The 26,214-nt window shown below is 26.8% G+C and overlaps 1 protein-coding gene and 1 non-coding gene across 2 annotated transcripts in view; both read left to right on the top strand.

Annotated features, from left to right (window-relative positions):
• The first annotated feature begins 248 nt into the window (after nt 1-248).
• On the top strand, nt 249-320 carry Trnae-uuc. The gene has a single exon. It is a non-coding gene; the product is annotated as a tRNA-Glu (tRNA).
• A 2,288-nt stretch (nt 321-2,608) lies between these two features.
• LOC111631307 (innexin inx2-like) overlaps nt 2,609-26,214 on the top strand; it is a 42,161-nt gene continuing 18,555 nt past the window's right edge. The window contains exon 1 of the mRNA XM_023375527.1: nt 2,609-2,629. The gene's annotated coding sequence lies outside the window, so the exon portion shown is untranslated. The remainder of the gene's footprint in view (nt 2,630-26,214) is intronic.

Genomic DNA, 26,214 nt, shown 5'->3' with positions numbered 1-26,214 from the left:
TTATATGAACCCGCGTTATAGGGGGTATACTGTATATTTTAAACATTAATAAATGATTTGACATTAAAATTATCCAAAATCTTAAAATTTCCGGTTTAAATGAGGTTTTACAGTTTTGAATAAATGTATCATTACGAGTGAAAATAAACTTAATGTAGCATACTATATATATAAAACGAAGGACGTAGTAAAACTATAAATGTATTTTTTATTAAATATGTAGATCTGAACAAAACCTAGCAACAACTTCCCATGTGGTCTAGTGGTTAGGATACCTGGCTTTCACCCAGGAGGCCCGGGTTCGATTCCCGGCATGGGAATTTCTTTTTTCGTTTCTTTCATCCTATTTTTTTTTGTTATTCATAAAAACAATAGTAATAAAAGTTGGTACTTTTTTTTTCATACAGTTATTACATTTCAATTTCACTCATATCATGTAACAGCTATTTACAACATTTATGATTTAGCGATATTTCCAAATATATAATCTTGATAATAATTACGACTTACATTTATTATTATTAATTATATTCTATTTTAATTTTTAAAATTAAATTATCATTAAAATCAAATTAATTTTTTACATTTTTATAGCGATTATTTAAATACATTTGGTCCGATAGATGGCAGCAGTAATGTACTGAACAGTTTTTTAAAATCTGAACATAACATAACACAATTAATTAATTAAATTATGATAAATATTAATCATAAACTTATGGTAGTTTTTAAAAAGAGTGGTGTTTAAAAATATATATTACTTTTCATAATATATTTTATTTGTTTTTACTATATAGATAAATAGAATAACACAACACTAAGGAAGGGATGAAGAATTTTATTTGATGTTTTAATTCTTTCCAAATGAAGAATTAAACTCCCAAATACTCTGCATGCACGACTTTATAAAGTACAAACACTATTAAAAATATATGATATTTACTACACTATAAACCTGCCATATTAATAGCTTAAAATTTAAAAATTAATAATAATAATTTAGGCAGTTCTATTGTGTAATTTCTTAAGAGTCAGAGGAAAAAAATCAGAACAATAAAAAGTTAAAACTTAAATTATATAACTCAATTGGTTTTAATAAAAACTAACCTTCGCCGATGACAACACGAGAAGAGTCTATTTCCTTTGGGAATTGTTTTAAATTGGTTTAAAGTAGTCTTTGGGGTCGTTTAAAGTCTTACGAACCAGGAAAAATATTATTGTTTATTTTTTTAAACATTATTATTTTTTTATATATATTTAACAATATTTTAAACTCGGTATCAAGTGTTGTGACCGCATCGATTTCACAACATTCGACTTTAATGTACACGCACAAACAAAAGTTTAAAATCCAACTGACGTCAATCCTAATGGAATTTTGTTTTTATTAAACACATTTAAAAAAAAAAATTCATTGATAGAAATAAATTAATATAAATTGTTCTCTACAAAGATGTAATTTAAAGCGTTTTTTTTATCTTAAATATTTTTTATCCCCTCCAAAATACTTGAGTTTTATTTAACTTTATTTTATATTATTTAGTGTTAAAAAAAGTAAATTAAAAATATGTAAAAATGTATTTTGTAAATATAAAATTACTATAAATATTTTTTAATTTCAAAATAAAATTATATAAAAGTAAAAAAAAATAAATTTTATAATCAAAATAATAATTCTTACATAAATTTNTAAAAGCTTATTTAAAACACATAAAAATGAATTAAAAAATAAGTTTTTAAATTTATAACTTAATCAAAGTTTATTTATTATTTTTTATTAAATATTTTAGTTAAATAAAAGCACTTTTAATTTTATTTATTCAATATAAAATTAAGCTTTTTCAAGCATAATTTTATATTAATCAAAATTTAATGAAGCGTAAAAAGTATTAATTTTTTGTTTTTATAAACTTAAAAAAAAACACATTTTAAAACTTCAATTTAACATTAAAATAAGCAAATATTAAATGTTATAAAAGTGTTTTAATTTTAAAATCTTAATTAATTTTTAAATTAAGGTATTATAGTATATATTGTTCGAATGTTTAAAATAAAAAGCGTAACATAATGTATACGTAATGATTTTTATAGCACATTTTTTTATTTACTTAAGTACAATTAATTAAAATTAATGATATATTATGTAACATCAAGGAAGTAAATGATTTACAAGAAAAAATAATTAAATAATAGTTTACAGTTTTATTTTGAATAGAAAATTTCACAAGCGTGATTGAATTTTTAACGCGGCCAGTCGCTTGAATATTATTTTAAAAAAGAAAAAATGCAATAAATTAAAAATTAAATTTAAAAAATTATTTAAATTATGTTTATTAATACGTATTCTAATTTTAAAATTTATTTAAAATAATATATAAATCATTTTAATTAAATTGAGTCATACTGTTTTAACTGAAATCGCAACGCAAAAAATTAGGTCAGTTATTAATTTATTTAAAAAAAACATAAATAAAGTTTAAGAAATAAGAACGTAATTACTTTAATTAATTATATTTTTTTTAATCAATTTTTGTTTTACAATCTATTACACAAACTTGATTAAATATGCAAATTTTGGTTTGTCTTTTCTCATTTGCGTGAACGAAATCAAGTGTGAACATCATAAAAAGTAAATCCCTTGTATTATTAATTATTATTTATATAATTAGCTTGTATATTATAATAAATATACATTTATGGGATGTATTATTATGTAATGAATTAAATTAATTTTTCAAATATGCAAATTTTCGCAGTAGGAATTTTATTTATCGTCTTTGTTACTGTATTAAGTAGTTTTAATATTTATTTATTTATTTACGTTTAAACTAATGTAATTAGTTTAAATATAGGTAAATTAAACAGTGTATTTTTTCGTAGAGATGTTTATTAAAACAATTAATTTTTGGTTTTTGAATCGATATTTTTAGAACTAAAACACAAATACAATAAATGCCTTACTTTTTCACTTTATGACAATTACAATAATACTTGGCATTAAAGGATCAAAAAGTTTCAAAAGCTCATTTAATTATGTGAAAAATTATATGAAAAATTTAATAATTTAATTATATTCTACTGTAAATTTAATATAAATTCTTAATTTAAATTCCTTAATTTCAAATTTATACATTGATAGTTGTAGCTACCTATAACCCTTTATATTTGAACTTTTCGAAATCTAACCTCATATTAAATAGAATCGTCCATTTTTTAAAGGATTATATCATTTAATTTGATATCTTTCCTATTGTATAATAGATAATTCCGTCCTTCGGTCGGTTAAACAATTCTAAAATAACCAGGCGTGACTTCTTTTCTAGTTAAAGTACACTTGTCGCCCGTAATGTTGTTAACCTAAATACCTCATGCATTTTTACTTGATTTTTGTCACGTACAGAATTATGCTGAGCAATTCAATATTTATTAAAATCGTAGTCCAAGAGTTCGTTTTGGAATTAATTTAAATGATTTCTCTTCCCTTAGAAGTACTACATTATCTAAGTTTATTCAGAGAACAACCTTTATAAATTTTGATTTTTCTTGTTTTAATGATTCTATTTGTTCTATTTTAAATATATTTTATTCTTAATGATGTAAAATTTAGGTTTAAGGGAATTTTTATTAAATTTCGAATTTCTAACACTTTTTTTTTATAACAAGAATTCTAGGGAGAGTCTTCATTCCTCCTGATTCGTGTTATAAAAAATATCAAAAAATTATTAATATTTTGAATTATAAGTTTCTAGTATTCAAGCAGATTGCATGTTGTTTCACAATATCACATATTCTCTAACACTAAACTTTTTTTTCATTCCCCAAATCACTTCAAATTAAACTAAACTTGTTCATGTTACAAGCTTGTATGCTTGTAACAAGAATAAGTATCACAAAAGCAGCTAAACAACAACATTACTCGGATGCAAATATCTTAAAAAGTGTGAAACACGTGACAATTTAGCCCACACCTCATGAGTTCACAGAATATTTGCATGTCGGGAAATCCCCGAAACTCATGATTCCATAAACCAATACACCACATGTTACTAGTTTCATATTCGAAATATAAAATATACTAACCTCGAATTTTATAGGGGGGAATCGAATTAATTAGATTCGATTTTAATTAACATTAATCTGAAAGTCGAATAACGCTTCAAGAAACAATTATGAAGCTTCTAGAAAACATAAATTAATTTCTGTTATAATTCTTTCAAGAAAATATCTAATGAAAAATAATTTATTAACTCAATATTTTTTGGGAATTTTCATTTCTACTTTTGAAAGAATCATATCAGAAACAAAAATGTATAGTGAAGTATCATTTATATATTTTCTATGATAAGTTTTCTTTCTGATATAATTTTTTTTTATTATTATTACTATTATAAATAAGAATGAAAAATATCAAAAATACGGTATTAATAAGTTATATTTTCCAAAAGTTTATTGGATATTTTAATTTATATTTAAAAGAATCACTCCGGAGGAAAATAAAACTACATAAATTGAGCTTCATTATACTATTTATAGTAATGTTTTAATCGAATATCTATATAATAAGATATTTAAGTTTTGATGTGTATCCTTATAAAACAAAAATAATTTTAATATATTTTTAAAAATTTATTTAAAAAGTGCTTTTATTGGTCACGTTTTCGAGATTGGGGAGGAGGACGGCGTAGGTGATCGGTGTAACTCAACCATATACTATCACTACAGTGCATACACACACACTCCAGATTAAATTCTACATTTGGATATGTTTTATTAGTTTCGTGTGGGGAGGATGATGATCCAACCCATAAAACATCATTAAAATATATTATCATCAGACTTAGGTATGTCCTGAAAGTTTCAGCCTTCTGTTTTAATTAGAAGTGGATGAAATTTAAGTTGCAAGATCTGAGGGCGTGATACAAAATAAAGTCTTTACAAATTTATGCTCTTAAATAAATAAATCAATTAAAATTATAAGTCTAAACTAGCTAAAATAGCCTTATTAGATTTATGCCGTATTATATCATTGATTTAAAAAAAATGTAATTGCATAATTCTTATTTACGTTTTAACCTAAATAAGATTTAACATGTTAAAAACAACTTCTTATATGTATAACTGTGAAATGAAAATCATCATTAAGTAATTCAGTAAGAATACAATTAGAGTTATTCGTGTAAATTTAATTAATAAATTTACTGTAAACTCTGTAAATAAATTACTTGTTTTTGTTTTTTCACATGATGATTATTTATTGTGATGTCATATGTAAATGAAATTGGGCAAGTAAACATTCTAGTTTTATAATTTATTTCTCTGAATTTTCATGGCTGGTAATTTCTAACTTCTGGGATCTGATAGGGTCTTGCATAATATAGCAATTCTAGTTCTTTTCCTCCTAGAAAACCTTAATCATGACGCGAAAAATCTGCATACAAATTTTACACGAATATTTAGATTTAGTTTTAAGGAAAATAAATTTAAAAAAAATTAAATTAAATTATACAACAGTTTGAATTTAATCATTGTCATCTGTTTATATTGAATATGTTTTATTTTTAAGAAGAAATTGCTGAGTTGTTGTAATCACTATTTACATATTTTAAAGGTTAATTAAAACAATCGTTCCAGTAAAATGAAATAACAGGAATAAATTGATGATTAACTATTGTAAGAAAGTTTATTGCAGTGTTACTTAATTACTAAACATTGAAAATTAAATTATGATCTCTAAAACATTTTAGCAAATTTCAATAAATTTAATAACTTTAAAATATTATTTTCTATGTTTAATATATTTCAACGGTGCATTATCCTATGGAAAAAAAGGGCAATTGCCTGGGGCCCAAACCAATCTTTTTATTAGAAACTATTTCTCCAAAATATTCTCTCGAAGAAAAATATCTGAAGTCAACACAATAGAAATTCGCCATAAAGGTATAATGCGCCACTGATAATCAGTGGCGCATTGTACCTTGAAATTATTAATATATTCTGACCTTTAAACAGCATAATTCTCCTTAGAATCGATAATGTGTAATTATACTGACGAAAGAGTTTTATTTGGTAGGATTAGATCCTATAGTAAATTAATTAATTATTTTTACCATAAAATAAATTAACGTTTTATATATAATTTATTACATTTTATATTTTGTTCAAGGATATTAAAAATATTTTTAGCCTAAAAAAAAGCAAAATTGCAACATTTACTCTTAGCATATTGATGGCTTATTTGTAAATTTTTAGTATGTCAGCTTAATATAGATAAGAAAATAACTTGTTTGAATTACAGAAAAACGATGATGCAATTTTTATATTTTTATTCCTATATAACTTTAAATAAATAGGTTATACAGGAATTCTTTAGCTAAATAAGATGGATGATATTTTACAAATTTAGGTGCTAAGTTCGAATTAAACTGGTTAAAAAATTTCTAATTTATAGAAATAAATTCTAAGTAATTTTTATTTGACTTTTCATAAATATATAATTCAAATTCATAGCTACAATTACTCTATAATTTGATTTTTATATGAAACTCCAAAGGAAACCTTGAAAGTTTGAGTGAATTATTGTTTTCTGAAGTGTATCAAAGCTATAGATCTGTAAGAAAGTAGACGTTGCACAAAATCACTTAAGTATAGGAAAAGTATACTTAAACGTACAGGTACTAAACTATTCAGTAACCAATAATAAACTTGCATTGTGTTCTGGCATTTACTTTCCACGAATTTCCAATCCTGCCATTAATATCTAAGAGAACTTTTAAATTTGTTCGTTCTTGAAATAAACTTTTCTTAATTACAGTTTTATCATTAAATTTAATAATTTTATTAATTAAATTAAATTATTACTATTAGAAATTTACCTTGATTTTAGTTTCTTTACTAAAATGTTACTTTATTAGACGATTTTTTTCTTTAATTTGATTTAATTATCTTGGAGGTTTATTCAAATTTTTAAATGAATGTTTTAATTAAAAATAATATAAAATGTATAAAAGCCATATTTAAATTTTGTTGTTTAAAATATAAGAAACAAAGTAAAGGAAATAAATAGTGAAAATATGGAAAAACAAGCATTGAACATTAACATTATGAATAACATTATTTTTTATATATAATTTAAAAATTCTTTGTTTTTAGCACGAATTTTAGAATTATAAATTTGGAGGTTTGATCTCTTTCTTAATAAGGAAACAGTCTTTTATATGGAAATTAAAAATAAGATTTGTTAAATTAGCTCTTAGGTAAGATTTCATATTAAAGATTACATTTTAATTGGTGTTTTCAATAGAAAAAGCGGTTTTTGAAGCATTCTTTATATGAATATATAAATTTTAAGTTATAAAATTAGATATTTGTGAAAATAATTATTTTTTTAAAGCATATTTGACTTTTCCTGTAGTGTTTTTTTTTTTACTTGTTACGCTTGACCCAGCTGATATGATGGAATTAAGTGTTAAGGTAAATGTTCATTTTTTCATCATATACTATATACATTTACATAAATCCTATCTAAATTCATATTTATGTTATATAATTCTTTTTGTTTCGCATCTTATTTTTTATTTATTAATAAAGGTTTGAATAATTTAGAAACGACTGATTCTAATCTAAACATTTTGACATCTTCAAGAGCTATCATCATTCTTATCTGGATGTTTTCTGTCATGTGGTGGACGATTGATTAAATTCGTAAATTGATTTGATTTTTGATTAAAATGGAATCTTTTTTTAATCCAGAGTTGAGATAAACTAAAAAATGAGTTCGGAGTAAGAAATGGAGGCGTTAACGTGTCTAAGTTGACCTTCAAAAAGACGGGACCATAATCTATAACAGGTTAGGTCAGGAAGGTCAACCAGGTGGCGAGGAGTAGATTCTGGGGAAGTGAGTCTGTTGTTTTAAAGTCCAAGTGGAGTTAAAGTAGAACGTTTTAGCTTCTCTGATTGTTTTAAATACAGTACTGTATTATGTAAAACCTTGTTAAGTTGGACACTTGGTTCCACAAAAATAAGCCAAATTTATTGAGGACACTTGTCTAGAAGGAAAAGGGTTTTTGTATTGTATTGTATAAATTTGTTCTGTATTGTATTGTATAAATGTTCATTGTATAAATCAAGTTATGATTTATATAAATAATTTGAATAGCATATTAATGACAAATGTATTTAATATGATTTTTTTAAATACATTTGTTATTAATTTATTATGCGTTATCACAAGAATGCCAAAATATCATTTAAAGTATTAAAATTGATCATTTCTCATTATACTTGTTAACTCAACTATGAAAATTCTTCGGCAGTGAGACTCCAAATGTATCATGTGCCTCGGTGCAAAAATTATTTAAAGGAGTCCTAAGAAGTTTTCATACTCATCGAGAAAAAAGCTACACACAAAAGATGCGGTGTTGGAATCGAATTGGAAACTATTAGGTCGAAAGTAATGAGGATGGTAAGTGATTACAATATCATGGCAAAGGGGCAATTTCCTTTGCAATAACGATAAAATTTAAAGCAACCTTTAAAACTTTGTAAGCTCTTCTCTTGCCTGAATACACAGATGTTGCAACTTCAACTCCAGATTCCTTACACTTGTCTAGTCCCACAAATACTCAGACGACAAATCTGAAGAACGGGCAGGCAAAGAAAGTGTGACAAGCGAGAAATCCTGAGAAATCCTAGTTGTGTGTGGCTGTATGATGCTGCAAAATGGCTATCTACAACCCTACTATGAAAGGCAACACATGAGGACGCAGGATTTGCTGAACTTACATTGTGCTGTCATGTCTCTCCTACCCATACTAGTTATACGAAATGGCGGCAGAACAGCACCGCTCACCAGTGGTCCTCCACACTCTACACCAGTGTTTCTCAACCGCTAACGAATCGTCGCCCCTTCAACAAAACCGTTATGTAGTGTCGCCCCTTCAACAAAACCGTTATGTAGTATCGCCCCCTTCACTACAAAATTTCGATGCCGAGGGACAAGGCTAACGCCAAATTCGTACTGCATTGAATAGACTAATGACTAGTATAATGTTATTTGTTTAATTATTGTACGACTAGCTGTTACTCGCAGCTTTGCCCGCGCGGATTTTGCAAGCAAACCCCATTTATATTCCGTATTTCAACAACCATAGTAATTGTTATATAACTGAGAATGATGAGAATTGCCGAGAAACAAACGAACTACAGTATTTTCAATTTGATCAATTTTCTGGAACGTTTACAATCGTTCTATAATCGAACCAATATGCAATAACAAATTCGAATTTAAAACGGTTCGAACATTTTTAAAATCGAAATAGATAAAAATATTTATAACAATGTCTGAAATGTTATTAATTTAATACACCTAAGTACTCGATGAANATTTATATAATTAGCTTGTATATTATAATAAATATACATTTATGGGATGTATTATTATGTAATGAATTAAATTAATTTTTCAAATATGCAAATTTTCGCAGTAGGAATTTTATTTATCGTCTTTGTTACTGTATTAAGTAGTTTTAATATTTATTTATTTATTTACGTTTAAACTAATGTAATTAGTTTAAATATAGGTAAATTAAACAGTGTATTTTTTCGTAGAGATGTTTATTAAAACAATTAATTTTTGGTTTTTGAATCGATATTTTTAGAACTAAAACACAAATACAATAAATGCCTTACTTTTTCACTTTATGACAATTACAATAATACTTGGCATTAAAGGATCAAAAAGTTTCAAAAGCTCATTTAATTATGTGAAAAATTATATGAAAAATTTAATAATTTAATTATATTCTACTGTAAATTTAATATAAATTCTTAATTTAAATTCCTTAATTTCAAATTTATACATTGATAGTTGTAGCTACCTATAACCCTTTATATTTGAACTTTTCGAAATCTAACCTCATATTAAATAGAATCGTCCATTTTTTAAAGGATTATATCATTTAATTTGATATCTTTCCTATTGTATAATAGATAATTCCGTCCTTCGGTCGGTTAAACAATTCTAAAATAACCAGGCGTGACTTCTTTTCTAGTTAAAGTACACTTGTCGCCCGTAATGTTGTTAACCTAAATACCTCATGCATTTTTACTTGATTTTTGTCACGTACAGAATTATGCTGAGCAATTCAATATTTATTAAAATCGTAGTCCAAGAGTTCGTTTTGGAATTAATTTAAATGATTTCTCTTCCCTTAGAAGTACTACATTATCTAAGTTTATTCAGAGAACAACCTTTATAAATTTTGATTTTTCTTGTTTTAATGATTCTATTTGTTCTATTTTAAATATATTTTATTCTTAATGATGTAAAATTTAGGTTTAAGGGAATTTTTATTAAATTTCGAATTTCTAACACTTTTTTTTTATAACAAGAATTCTAGGGAGAGTCTTCATTCCTCCTGATTCGTGTTATAAAAAATATCAAAAAATTATTAATATTTTGAATTATAAGTTTCTAGTATTCAAGCAGATTGCATGTTGTTTCACAATATCACATATTCTCTAACACTAAACTTTTTTTTCATTCCCCAAATCACTTCAAATTAAACTAAACTTGTTCATGTTACAAGCTTGTATGCTTGTAACAAGAATAAGTATCACAAAAGCAGCTAAACAACAACATTACTCGGATGCAAATATCTTAAAAAGTGTGAAACACGTGACAATTTAGCCCACACCTCATGAGTTCACAGAATATTTGCATGTCGGGAAATCCCCGAAACTCATGATTCCATAAACCAATACACCATATGTTACTAGTTTCATATTCGATATATAAAATATACTAACCTCGAATTTTATAGGGGGGAATCGAATTAATTAGATTCGATTTTAATTAACATTAATCTGAAAGTCGAATAACGCTTCAAGAAACAATTATGAAGCTTCTAGAAAACATAAATTAATTTCTGTTATAATTCTTTCAAGAAAATATCTAATGAAAAATAATTTATTAACTCAATATTTTTTGGGAATTTTCATTTCTACTTTTGAAAGAATCATATCAGAAACAAAAATGTATAGTGAAGTATCATTTATATATTTTCTATGATAAGTTTTCTTTCTGATATAATTTTTTTTTATTATTATTACTATTATAAATAAGAATGAAAAATATCAAAAATACGGTATTAATAAGTTATATTTTCCAAAAGTTTATTGGATATTTTAATTTATATTTAAAAGAATCACTCCGGAGGAAAATAAAACTACATAAATTGAGCTTCATTATACTATTTATAGTAATGTTTTAATCGAATATCTATATAATAAGATATTTAAGTTTTGATGTGTATCCTTATAAAACAAAAATAATTTTAATATATTTTTAAAAATTTATTTAAAAAGTGCTTTTATTGGTCACGTTTTCGAGATTGGGGAAGAGGACGGCGTAGGTGATCGGTGTAACTCAACCATATACTATCACTACAGTGCTTTTACACACACACACACACTCCAGATTAAATTCTACATTTGGATATGTTTTATTAGTTTCGTGTGGGGAGGATGATGATCCAACCCATAAAACATCATTAAAATATATTATCATCAGACTTAGGTATGTCCTGAAAGTTTCAGCCTTCTGTTTTAATTAGAAGTGGATGAAATTTAAGTTGCAAGATCTGAGGGCGTGATACAAAATAAAGTCTTTACAAATTTATGCTCTTAAATAAATAAATCAATTAAAATTATAAGTCTAAACTAGCTAAAATAGCCTTATTAGATTTATGCCGTATTATATCATTGATTTAAAAAAAATGTAATTGCATAATTCTTATTTACGTTTTAACCTAAATAAGATTTAACATGTTAAAAACAACTTCTTATATGTATAACTGTGAAATGAAAATCATCATTAAGTAATTCAGTAAGAATACAATTAGAGTTATTCGTGTAAATTTAATTAATAAATTTACTGTAAACTCTGTAAATAAATTACTTGTTTTTGTTTTTTCACATGATGATTATTTATTGTGATGTCATATGTAAATGAAATTGGGCAAGTAAACATTCTAGTTTTATAATTTATTTCTCTGAATTTTCATGGCTGGTAATTTCTAACTTCTGGGATCTGATAGGGTCTTGCATAATATAGCAATTCTAGTTCTTTTCCTCCTAGAAAACCTTAATCATGACGCGAAAAATCTGCATACAAATTTTACACGAATATTTAGATTTAGTTTTAAGGAAAATAAATTTAAAAAAAATTAAATTAAATTATACAACAGTTTGAATTTAATCATTGTCATCTGTTTATATTGAATATGTTTTATTTTTAAGAAGAAATTGCTGAGTTGTTGTAATCACTATTTACATATTTTAAAGGTTAATTAAAACAATCGTTCCAGTAAAATGAAATAACAGGAATAAATTGATGATTAACTATTGTAAGAAAGTTTATTGCAGTGTTACTTAATTACTAAACATTGAAAATTAAATTATGATCTCTAAAACATTTTAGCAAATTTCAATAAATTTAATAACTTTAAAATATTATTTTCTATGTTTAATATATTTCAACGGTGCATTATCCTATGGAAAAAAAGGGCAATTGCCTGGGGCCCAAACCAATCTTTTTATTAGAAACTATTTCTCCAAAATATTCTCTCGAAGAAAAATATCTGAAGTCAACACAATAGAAATTCGCCATAAAGGTATAATGCGCCACTGATAATCAGTGGCGCATTGTACCTTGAAATTATTAATATATTCTGACCTTTAAACAGCATAATTCTCCTTAGAATCGATAATGTGTAATTATACTGACGAAAGAGTTTTATTTGGTAGGATTAGATCCTATAGTAAATTAATTAATTATTTTTACCATAAAATAAATTAACGTTTTATATATAATTTATTACATTTTATATTTTGTTCAAGGATATTAAAAATATTTTTAGCCTAAAAAAAGCAAAATTGCAACATTTACTCTTAGCATATTGATGGCTTATTTGTAAATTTTTAGTATGTCAGCTTAATATAGATAAGAAAATAACTTGTTTGAATTACAGAAAAACGATGATGCAATTTTTATATTTTTATTCCTATATAACTTTAAATAAATAGGTTATACAGGAATTCTTTAGCTAAATAAGATGGATGATATTTTACAAATTTAGGTGCTAAGTTCGAATTAAACTGGTTAAAAATTTTCTAATTTATAGAAATAAATTCTAAGTAATTTTTATTTGACTTTTCATAAATATATAATTCAAATTCATAGCTACAATTACTCTATAATTTGATTTTTATATGAAACTCCAAAGGAAACCTTGAAAGTTTGAGTGAATTATTGTTTTCTGAAGTGTATCAAAGCTATAGATCTGTAAGAAAGTAGACGTTGCACAAAATCACTTAAGTATAGGAAAAGTATACTTAAACGTACAGGTACTAAACTATTCAGTAACCAATAATAAACTTGCATTGTGTTCTGGCATTTACTTTCCACGAATTTCCAATCCTGCCATTAATATCTAAGAGAACTTTTAAATTTGTTCGTTCTTGAAATAAACTTTTCTTAATTACAGTTTTATCATTAAATTTAATAATTTTATTAATTAAATTAAATTATTACTATTAGAAATTTACCTTGATTTTAGTTTCTTTACTAAAATGTTACTTTATTAGACGATTTTTTTCTTTAATTTGATTTAATTATCTTGGAGGTTTATTCAAATTTTTAAATGAATGTTTTAATTAAAAATAATATAAAATGTATAAAAGCCATATTTAAATTTTGTTGTTTAAAATATAAGAAACAAAGTAAAGGAAATAAATAGTGAAAATATGGAAAAACAAGCATTGAACATTAACATTATGAATAACATTATTTTTTATATATAATTTAAAAATTCTTTGTTTTTAGCACGAATTTTAGAATTATAAATTTGGAGGTTTGATCTCTTTCTTAATAAGGAAACAGTCTTTTATATGGAAATTAAAAATAAGATTTGTTAAATTAGCTCTTAGGTAAGATTTCATATTAAAGATTACATTTTAATTGGTGTTTTCAATAGAAAAAGCGGTTTTTGAAGCATTCTTTATATGAATATATAAATTTTAAGTTATAAAATTAGATATTTGTGAAAATAATTATTTTTTTAAAGCATATTTGACTTTTCCTGTAGTGTTTTTTTTTTTTACTTGTTACGCTTGACCCCGCTGATATGATGGAATTAAGTGTTAAGGTAAATGTTCATTTTTTCATCATATACTATATACATTTACATAAATCCTATCTAAATTCATATTTATGTTATATAATTCTTTTTGTTTCGCATCTTATTTTTTATTTATTAATAAAGGTTTGAATAATTTAGAAACGACTGATTCTAATCTAAACATTTTGACATCTTCAAGAGCTATCATCATTCTTATCTGGATGTTTTCTGTCATGTGGTGGACGATTGATTAAATTCGTAAATTGATTTGATTTTTGATTAAAATGGAATCTTTTTTTTAATCCAGAGTTGAGATAAACTAAAAAATGAGTTCGGAGTAAGAAATGGAGGCGTTAACGTGTCTAAGTTGACCTTCAAAAAGACGGGACCATAATCTATAACAGGTTAGGTCAGGAAGGTCAACCAGGTGGCGAGGAGTAGATTCTGGGGAAGTGAGTCTGTTGTTTTAAAGTCCAAGTGGAGTTAAAGTAGAACGTTTTAGCTTCTCTGATTGTTTTAAATACAGTACTGTATTATGTAAAACCTTGTTAAGTTGGACACTTGGTTCCACAAAAATAAGCCAAATTTATTGAGGACACTTGTCTAGAAGGAAAAGGGTTTTTGTATTGTATTGTATAAATTTGTTCTGTATTGTATTGTATAAATGTTCATTGTATAAATCAAGTTATGATTTATATAAATAATTTGAATAGCATATTAATGACAAATGTATTTAATATGATTTTTTTAAATACATTTGTTATTAATTTATTATGCGTTATCACAAGAATGCCAAAATATCATTTAAAGTATTAAAATTGATCATTTCTCATTATACTTGTTAACTCAACTATGAAAATTCTTCGGCAGTGAGACTCCAAATGTATCATGTGCCTCGGTGCAAAAATTATTTAAAGGAGTCCTAAGAAGTTTTCATACTCATCGAGAAAAAAGCTACACACAAAAGATGCGGTGTTGGAATCGAATTGGAAACTATTAGGTCGAAAGTAATGAGGATGGTAAGTGATTACAATATCATGGCAAAGGGGCAATTTCCTTTGCAATAACGATAAAATTTAAAGCAACCTTTAAAACTTTGTAAGCTCTTCTCTTGCCTGAATACACAGATGTTGCAACTTCAACTCCAGATTCCTTACACTTGTCTAGTCCCACAAATACTCAGACGACAAATCTGAAGAACGGGCAGGCAAAGAAAGTGTGACAAGCGAGAAATCCTGAGAAATCCTAGTTGTGTGTGGCTGTATGATGCTGCAAAATGGCTATCTACAACCCTACTATGAAAGGCAACACATGAGGACGCAGGATTTGCTGAACTTACATTGTGCTGTCATGTCTCTCCTACCCATACTAGTTATACGAAATGGCGGCAGAACAGCACCGCTCACCAGTGGTCCTCCACACTCTACACCAGTGTTTCTCAACCGCTAACGAATCGTCGCCCCTTCAACAAAACCGTTATGTAGTGTCGCCCCTTCAACAAAACCGTTATGTAGTATCGCCCCCTTCACTACAAAATTTCGATGCCGAGGGACAAGGCTAACGCCAAATTCGTACTGCATTGAATAGACTAATGACTAGTATAATGTTATTTGTTTAATTATTGTACGACTAGCTGTTACTCGCAGCTTTGCCCGCGCGGATTTTGCAAGCAAACCCCATTTATATTCCGTATTTCAACAACCATAGTAATTGTTATATAACTGAGAATGATGAGAATTGCCGAGAAACAAACGAACTACAGTATTTTCAATTTGATCAATTTTCTGGAACGTTTACAATCGTTCTATAATCGAACCAATATGCAATAACAAATTCGAATTTAAAACGGTTCGAACATTTTTAAAATCGAAATAGATAAAAATATTTATAACAATGTCTGAAATGTTATTAATTTAATACACCTAAGTACTCGATGAAGATCCTCTCCCTCTCTCGCCCGCGGGGGAATTTCGAAAAATCCCTTCTTAGTATGCATTGCCATGGCATACCCTACCACAACGCAGATAAAAACAAAAAATCGCATCTAAAATAGTACAGTAGAATCCGTTCTTCCGGTTAAGCCTTAATGCTCTCCTTCTCCCCTGCGGAGGAATTTCGAAAAATCCCTTCTTAGTGTGCGTTTCCATGACGTACCCTAAATGTCTACCAAATTTCACCTGTTTAGGTTAAGCGGTCTGCTCTGGGCGATGATGAATCAGTGAGTGAGTGAGTCATTCAGTCAGGACAAGCAATTTTATATATTTAGATATAACGAATAAAATATCTAATTATTCTTAATATAATGTTTTACTATATCGCCCAGAAAATTGTTTTTTACCCCAAAATATAAATTGTTACTAATCGCCCCCTCAACATGGAAAAACGCGCACATGGGGGCGATATCGCCCCCGTTGAGAAACACTGCTCTACACGGTGGTCACCCGTCTTAAACAGAATCAAGATTCGTCCTAAAGACACTTCGTTTGCAGTGATGCCGTGATATCAGCTTGGATTTCTCTGTCATGGCACCACTGCAAACGAAGCCGAAAATTTAGCGGTTTTAATGGCAGAACACGTAGTAGTCATCGTGCGTGAAAATTTATCTTTGCTAGTCGCTTTCTAATTATACTGGACAGGATTCTGTAACGAGGCTTCCACCTGTCTGTAGGTGGTGGACAAAGACTCCTTTGCAGCTGTTCGTGCTTGTCTCACGATCAAGTAGTGATCATCTATCCTGATGGTCTGTCTGTTGCATGAAAAGCCTGCCTGTTGTATATCTGTACCCTGACGTATTCACTTCCCTAACACCACCTGATAGTCAGGCAGAGTCGTTGAGAACTTGTATGGGTGTAGAGCACTTTTTCCAAGTTTTTTGAACAAACGAAATACGTGGAACATTTGTTCATTAATAAAAAGAAATCTTAAAGCTTTTAATTTTTATTAGTAAAAATTGCATTAACTTATGGAATCACTACGGGGCCCTAAACTTTGAGCCTGGGAAATAATTCCCCAGATTTCCTCTCTCGATGGCCTTGTAGTCAGGTCAGAATAGCCTATATTCTCTAGAAAGCCCTAGAATGGCGGGAATTCGGCAAATTGGCTATCCTGTTTTTTTTAGCTGGATGATGCGTCCTTTCTCAAATTCTGTCTGCCAGCTATGCGTAATATTCTAAGTGGGTTTGAGTGGGATGTACAAGCATGCCTGACATTCAAAGTTCTCCGAACAGGTACGCTAAAAATTTTGAACATTGATTCTCTATGAGCTTTTCTATAGGATACTGGGCAACAGTGTTATTAAGGCGCTCTAGTGGCGTTACTTGACATGCAATCTGGCCGCTACTGTATATGCAAGTCTGAGGTATAACTGTGTGCTGAGTTGTATTGTAATAGGACAATTCTATTTGGTTGCGTAACTTTTTGTCAATGAATGCTTAAGAGTTCGATTTAGAAAGGATGTCCAACTTGAACGGATTTGCTATTCTTTGTCAAATTTTTTAAATTCGTGTTTAAATCGTAATTAAAGATTTACGCAATGCGCTGTAATTTTATGAGTAAAATTAAAGTGCAAGTATTTTGTAAGGAAAACGAAATATTCGAAGGATATCGTAATATCCCGGAAACTAAACTTCAAAAACATTATTCTTTAGATGGACAATTTCCTGAGAGAATCAACTTAATCCTTCTGCACATACTTTCTTTTGTTTTAAGATATTATCTGAATTTGGAAACTTCATAGGCCGGAAGGATAATGAATTGCTTCTGTATAAAAACCGCGATATTATTCATTTTAACCTATTAAATATCATTTTCTACATAAAAACTCTTGCATCACGAGATGTCATATGTCCTCCAGATAGAACTTCCTCTTAATTGCATTCAGAAATTCTAAGATTCTATATTACATCCAAGATCATATTATCTCCTGTTCTAGTTTTTCTTTTATAGAAGTTCATAACCATTATTATTGTTAGATATTTATACTATATTTATTCTATATACGGAAATATCCGGTATGAAATTGTTTTTAGAATCGAGCTCCTCTCTTTATCTGATCATAAAAATGGATATCCTAAGGAATTAACTAACTTCCTCTCATAGAAATTCCTTTTTATCAGACAAGATGCATTGTAAATGAACATATATTTTTCTCAAATAATTGTTTAACTGAATTTTTTTTAATGATTAAAGATTATATTGTGTGTATCTTCAAGCATTACAATAAGATGTGTATTATTTTATGAGTATAGATTTATTTTTATGTATTAAATTAAAAACATTTTTAAACACTTTATTTAAATATAAAGTATTTTTTAAATGCTGTTTTTAATTTAATTTTCTGTTTAAAAAAAGTAAAACAATTTATTTTCTGGGAGGAAAAAATGCATATAAGCTTTATCTTTATAGGAAATAATATAATTTTATATATAGAAAAAATCTTCATTTCGTAGAAATTCTTCCTTTATGTAAGTCTACATATTCAATTACTTTTATATTTTAAAAAGTAAATTTGTCATTATTTTTGTATATTTTTTCCTTATACATTATTTTTTAGATTTAAGCCATGTAAATACATAAAATAATTTAGAGATTTAATAAAATAAAAATACAAATTTATCTTTATAATCTTTATCTGAGAATTTCATCAAGTTTTCAGAAAAATGGTCTAATTATAATTCAATTCTACGTATAGAATTCGCCATTTAATTTTAAAAACTTTAAGAATTATAATAATATTTCAGTTTGTTTTAAATATAAAATATAATAAATATTAGGTCCAGATAGAGCCAACAAGTTCATTTGGCTTGAATTCCGGATACAGATTAACTTCAAAATTTAATCTCATATTTTTTATTTTAAAAATTTTATTAGACTAACATTTCACCAGAAAAACTTTCAAGCTTTATTAATTTTATTCATGAATTTTTATGGTCTCTATAGCCATAAAATTATGTGAATATGTAGTAGAGGTATGGACCATTTCCTCTCTATCACTCTCAAAATCAATTGATTTTAAGGATCTAAAAATAGATAGTTCATTGTAATTAAGTATTATCTCGATACTTTTAATGAAAATAGATTTATTCCGTAAAATGTAAATAAATAATGATAAACTAACTTCATCTGTTAACTTTGCTAAACTAATGCTAATTGTACCATTAGTTTAATGAAATTAGTCAATAATTTTGGTTTTTATTATATATTTGGTTTAACACAAGTATTAGTGTTAATCTATATTCTCTATTTATGTAATTTAGATTGGTAAATTAAATAATAAATAAAAGTAAATAAATTTTTATGCAAACAAATAAAAGTTTGCAATTTTTTCCAGAGAATTGATTTGTAAGCTTAAACAGGATAAAGAAAAATTTAATATAAATTTAAGAAATCAAAACAATTTTCGTAATTGTATTGAAAGAGTGGTTAGAAGTGACTAATTTCTATTTTATGAATTATGATAAACTTCATTTCTTTGCAGAATTTGCCAGGGAAAATACATAAGAAATTAAAAATTATTATTGATAATTATTTTTTTAAAATATAAAAATTGTTTTCGCTTAATTTTTGCCCAAACATTTTTAATTAATTTGCCAAAATTATTACTAAAAATTCTACAACATTACTGTGCTGCTCGAGACTACAAGTTCATATAAAATTTTTCTTATAAACTGTATATGATTTTTTAAAATATGTTGCTAGGATATTATATAATTTAAAGAGAATTTCTTGTTTTTCTAATTGAAAAATAATGAAAATGACAATTTTCCTCAATACTTTATTGCTTGAGGTATAATAAATTTATATTTAGCGCATCATTTCGAAACATGAAAGATAAATAATTTAAAGGAAAGTTTATATTTTGTATGTACTTTCTGAAAATGTTTTTATATATCAATAATCTTTTTAATAAAATTTTGCAATAAGCGATGATTTTTAATTTTCTGCTTAAGATATCGATTTCAATGATTGGTGCAACGGAAGAATTTTTTGTAAATAAAATTATTTTTGTTACGTAATTCATTTGTAAATATATTGAAATTCCAGCAAAAGTGTATATTCTCTGAACAGAAAATATACATTTTTTTTTTTCCTGTTGAAATTCCAGTAAATTTAACCTGGAATCTTGGAACCATGTTTATGTGATGACGAGCAGCAGGTCTGATATATTCGGGATAAACACGAAAAATTTTTGGGGTCTGTTCGCCCAGATTCGATCCCAGATCCACAGAGTTAACTTCTTAATCATGTAAGGATCTGTTCCTCTCTCTCCTCCTTTCCTCTTCTCATCATTTTGTGGATGATGAGAAGAGGAAACTCACACGCCAAGTTTATCATCTACAATTTTCTCTACGCAAAAATTAATTTGAAAATGTATATATAGTCTATTCATATAAATTCTTCAACTAATCCTCAATTTAATATCTAATTAAATTGCTTATATAAATAATCTGAAAATATTTAAAATGTGATTAAACATCGTTGTCAAATATATTAAACTAATAAGAAATAATAATATAATTTAACATTTATTTATAAAAGCATGGAAAATATAATTTATTTTAACACATTAAGATCATAATTACTGAATTATTTATGGGCATGATATAATAAATCAAAACATTATTGATAAAATTTTAATTTTGTTCCTGTAATTTAATTTATTGCTTGATTTGTTTCAAGCAATAAATTAAACTAAAGGAACATAATGTAAATTTTTTATCTACTTTCTTTTACTATTTACAGACGCGTCATTTTTATTTCGAAACTGTTGTATCAAATTAATGTTGCGAAAGTTTTGTTTAGAAAATTTTTTTCTCATCAACCAATGGCTTGAACTAAATAACTATTATTTTTTTTATTTTCGTGGCATAATTAAGGGAAATCTTACGATAAATCTCTAGTGAAAGCTCTCGTATTCTAGCTTCTATAAGAGAATATTTATTATTTTTAAGGATAATATATCTAATAGAGCTAGAGATACCCTTTAAAAATACTAATAATTTTTTATAAGAAGGAGCAAATTACCCTTGAAACTTAGCTAAAGTATTAATAAAATTTTCCAAATTTTTAAATATATAAAGTACTTTTGAAGGAATTTTGATCAAATTTAGTACATTTTCAGTGCTTAAACAATGCTTAAAACTAGAAATATTTCGATTTAAATTTAATATTAGTGTTTTAAGATTTAAATATATACACAAACTGTTAACATAAGTTATACATTTGTATTATAAGAATTTTTTTTTTAGTTAGTGCTAACTATTATAGTTTTATTGTCTTAACTATAAACTTTAATTTATTAAAAATTATTAAATTTAATAAATATTAAACTGTATTCTTATTTGCGAGTGACCTTTCGCTAGTGTTTATTACAGAGATTAGATTTAAAAATATATGTCGTCAATGGACATATCACATAACTTTAGTTATAACATTGATCAGGATTGACTGCAATAAGTAGACCGAGCGAGGTCATCCGAATATAATTTATATATAAAAATTGGTATTATTGCTTCGGAATTGAGTTTTTCAAGTTGAGTATCGTTTTAAAGTCAAAGAATTGGTTCAATGATTAAAATTTATTATCCTTTTCTTTGGATTGTATGACCCTTCATTGTTTATTATTAAGTCGAAATTTAAAGCAATATATGCTCATTATGTGGTTATTTTTTAAAATTATATTTTTGATAGGTTAACAAGAAAAAAATATATAATTTTTTTACAGGGTTTATCTCAACTTTTAAATAATTTTATAAATTTAAACAAGTTTTTGTTCTGTTTAATATGGAGAAGTGAATTCATTTTAACTGTATAAAAAGGTAAACACATAAATGTTGGAACTTTTAAATACAAATATACAGCTTTTAATATATTTTTATAAAATATACAAATATATTAAAAGTCGATCAACAAAGTTTTATGTTATTTTGAAACATTTATTTGCACACAAATATATTCATCGGTTTATAAAGATTCAAAATGGTCTAATTTAAAAAAAAACTGTATTTGAAAAATATTTAAATTATGAATTGAACTTTGATGATGACATTTAACAGACCTTCTGATTTCTTCCCTTTTTTTCTTTATATAAAACGCGGCTTATCAAGTTATAATCTCATAGATCATTTGAAGAAAATATAAACAATAACAAATACAGTACTGTACTCTAAAATGTTTCCTTAATTATGATTTTTTTGATTTTATATAAATCTTATTTAAAATTTTATAGTTAAAGTATAAACATACGTTGATGCAGGAAATTAAAGTTTATAAGCACACACATAGTTTTTTTTAGTTTTTCTTTATAAAAAATATTCTTAGATTATATTCTAATATTTAAAAAAAGGTAATTTAATAATCTTTATTATTATTATTATTTCAAAGTTTGAAACAAACTTGAGAGAATATTAAAGTATTTTAAGTGAGAGTAAAAAGTTAAGCAAAGCTCCTGCTATATTATTTTAATGTCTGATGTTCAGTACCATGACTGAACATTGACCTTAGTATACGTGTGTTTTTGAAGGACATTTCACTAAAAGTTTTCGATTAATTCTCTTATCGTCAACAAAATTTGACACCTTTATGACGAGTATTAATTATCAACATCATTTTTGCTTTGTTTTTAAAGTTCTATAGTTTATTAAATGAAATATATGAATAAATAAGTTGATTTAATATCAACAGGATAAAAAAAATATTAAAAAATTCCTGAATACAGTAGTAGTAATTTGCCTTGTAGATGTAATCATTGGTACTATGGGGTACAGCTAAAAGATTGTATAAATATGTGTATATTTTTTATATAAATTTGTCCCCCTATTATTGGGTATTACTNACGAATAAAATATCTAATTATTCTTAATATAATGTTTTACTATATCGCCCAGAAAATTGTTTTTTACCCCAAAATATAAATTGTTACTAATCGCCCCCTCAACATGGAAAAACGCGCACATGGGGGCGATATCGCCCCCGTTGAGAAACACTGCTCTACACGGTGGTCACCCGTCTTAAACAGAATCAAGATTCGTCCTAAAGACACTTCGTTTGCAGTGATGCCGTGATATCAGCTTGGATTTCTCTGTCATGGCACCACTGCAAACGAAGCCGAAAATTTAGCGGTTTTAATGGCAGAACACGTAGTAGTCATCGTGCGTGAAAATTTATCTTTGCTAGTCGCTTTCTAATTATACTGGACAGGATTCTGTAACGAGGCTTCCACCTGTCTGTAGGTGGTGGACAAAGACTCCTTTGCAGCTGTTCGTGCTTGTCTCACGATCAAGTAGTGATCATCTATCCTGATGGTCTGTCTGTTGCATGAAAAGCCTGCCTGTTGTATATCTGTACCCTGACGTATTCACTTCCCTAACACCACCTGATAGTCAGGCAGAGTCGTTGAGAACTTGTATGGGTGTAGAGCACTTTTTCCAAGTTTTTTGAACAAACGAAATACGTGGAACATTTGTTCATTAATAAAAAGAAATCTTAAAGCTTTTAATTTTTATTAGTAAAAATTGCATTAACTTATGGAATCACTACGGGGCCCTAAACTTTGAGCCTGGGAAATAATTCCCCAGATTTCCTCTCTCGATGGCCTTGTAGTCAGGTCAGAATAGCCTATATTCTCTAGAAAGCCCTAGAATGGCGGGAATTCGGCAAATTGGCTATCCTGTTTTTTTTAGCTGGATGATGCGTCCTTTCTCAAATTCTGTCTGCCAGCTATGCGTAATATTCTAAGTGGGTTTGAGTGGGATGTACAAGCATGCCTGACATTCAAAGTTCTCCGAACAGGTACGCTAAAAATTTTGAACATTGATTCTCTATGAGCTTTTCTATAGGATACTGGGCAACAGTGTTATTAAGGCGCTCTAGTGGCGTTACTTGACATGCAATCTGGCCGCTACTGTATATGCAAGTCTGAGGTATAACTGTGTGCTGAGTTGTATTGTAATAGGACAATTCTATTTGGTTGCGTAACTTTTTGTCAATGAATGCTTAAGAGTTCGATTTAGAAAGGATGTCCAACTTGAACGGATTTGCTATTCTTTGTCAAATTTTTTAAATTCGTGTTTAAATCGTAATTAAAGATTTACGCAATGCGCTGTAATTTTATGAGTAAAATTAAAGTGCAAGTATTTTCTAAGGAAAACGAAATATTCGAAGGATATCGTAATATCCCGGAAACTAAACTTCAAAAACATTATTCTTTAGATGGACAATTTCCTGAGAGAATCAACTTAATCCTTCTGCACATACTTTCTTTTGTTTTAAGATATTATCTGAATTTGGAAACTTCATAGGCCGGAAGGATAATGAATTGCTTCTGTATAAAAACCGCGATATTATTCATTTTAACCTATTAAATATCATTTTCTACATAAAAACTCTTGCATCACGAGATGTCATATGTCCTCCAGATAGAACTTCCTCTTAATTGCATTCAGAAATTCTAAGATTCTATATTACATCCAAGATCATATTATCTCCTGTTCTAGTTTTTCTTTTATAGAAGTTCATAACCATTATTATTGTTAGATATTTATACTATATTTATTCTATATACGGAAATATCCGGTATGAAATTGTTTTTAGAATCGAGCTCCTCTCTTTATCTGATCATAAAAATGGATATCCTAAGGAATTAACTAACTTCCTCTCATAGAAATTCCTTTTTATCAGACAAGATGCATTGTAAATGAACATATTTTTCATATATTTTTCTCAAATAATTGTTTAACTGAATTTTTTTTAATGATTAAAGATTATATTGTGTGTATCTTCAAGCATTACAATAAGATGTGTATTATTTTATGAGTATAGATTTATTTTTATGTATTAAATTAAAAACATTTTTAAACACTTTATTTAAATATAAAGTATTTTTTAAATGCTGTTTTTAATTTAATTTTGTCTTTCTTTATACATAAATTTTAAATAATAACATTAAAAAGTATTGCACGCAAATCAAAGATCTACAATGTTGTTAAAGAATAAATATTGTTAACTATAATGAATATATAATCTCATTCAAGATCACAATGTTGTTAAAGAATAAATATTGTTAACTATAATAAATATATAATCTCATTCAAGATCCTTAAGAGAAAAGTTGTTTTGGTCTTTTAAATATTTCGGGATACATTATATTAGTCAAGACATTAGAATCATTGCAAATATAGCATACTGAATGGAACGAAAATAGAAAGTTTGCAGTCGGAAGAGTAAGTCAAAAGTCTGTTGTTTACTGTAAATATAAAGTTCATGAATGTACTGTATATTAATTATAATTATAGTCTAGAGGGAAGCGATACAATCTACAATTTAATTACAGTCAAAATGAAACGATAAAAGGCGATCGTTACTAAGACTTTTTTATTGCTAGTAAGAGCTTCATTATTTTTTAAAATAAAACTTGTATTTTTGTTTTAGTATTTTTATCATTATTTTCTAATGTTTTATATTGTTTGTGCGGTTTATTTTCAACAATAGAGAGGTTGCGGCCGACGTTTTTATCGTGAAAACGTGAACGTCGGACGTTCAGTGCCGCCTTCCTGTAAGCCTAGAAGTCATAATGGCGTTTGGAACGTCAGTGGAATCATGCTTGACGTTCCAAACGCCATTGTCAGACTTCTAGGCTTACAGGAAGGCGGCGCTGAACGTCCGACGTTCACATTTTCACGATAAAAACGTCGGCCGCAATCTCTCTAATAATTAAAAGCAATAAAGTTTTAATATATTGTTTGTTTCATCTCCCAAATTAAAAGTCATCTTCTCAGATTTGCTTCTGGATTTCCCTATATACACAGTTCTGTTATAATAGAAAAAACATTTAACTTTAAAACATTTAAAAATTGCTGTTAAAGGAACAATTATCTTTAAAAGGATGATAATGATTTAATTTTTTTTGGTATTGAAAATTTAGTCATTTATTTATTATACTTCGAATTAATAATAAAATTTGAACCTTATACTAAAGTACAAAATCCAGTACTAAACACTATTTTCCGTTTAATTTTAGTCTCCTTTATTCAAATAGAAT

This window comes from Centruroides sculpturatus, unplaced genomic scaffold (genome assembly GCF_000671375.1).
Source record: "Centruroides sculpturatus isolate CEXI.00-Female unplaced genomic scaffold, Cexi_2.0 scaffold443, whole genome shotgun sequence".
NCBI classification, from domain to species: Eukaryota; Metazoa; Arthropoda; class Arachnida; order Scorpiones; family Buthidae; genus Centruroides; species Centruroides sculpturatus.
Note: the sequence above shows the minus strand (reverse complement) of the source record. Positions and strands in the feature narration are given on the sequence as shown.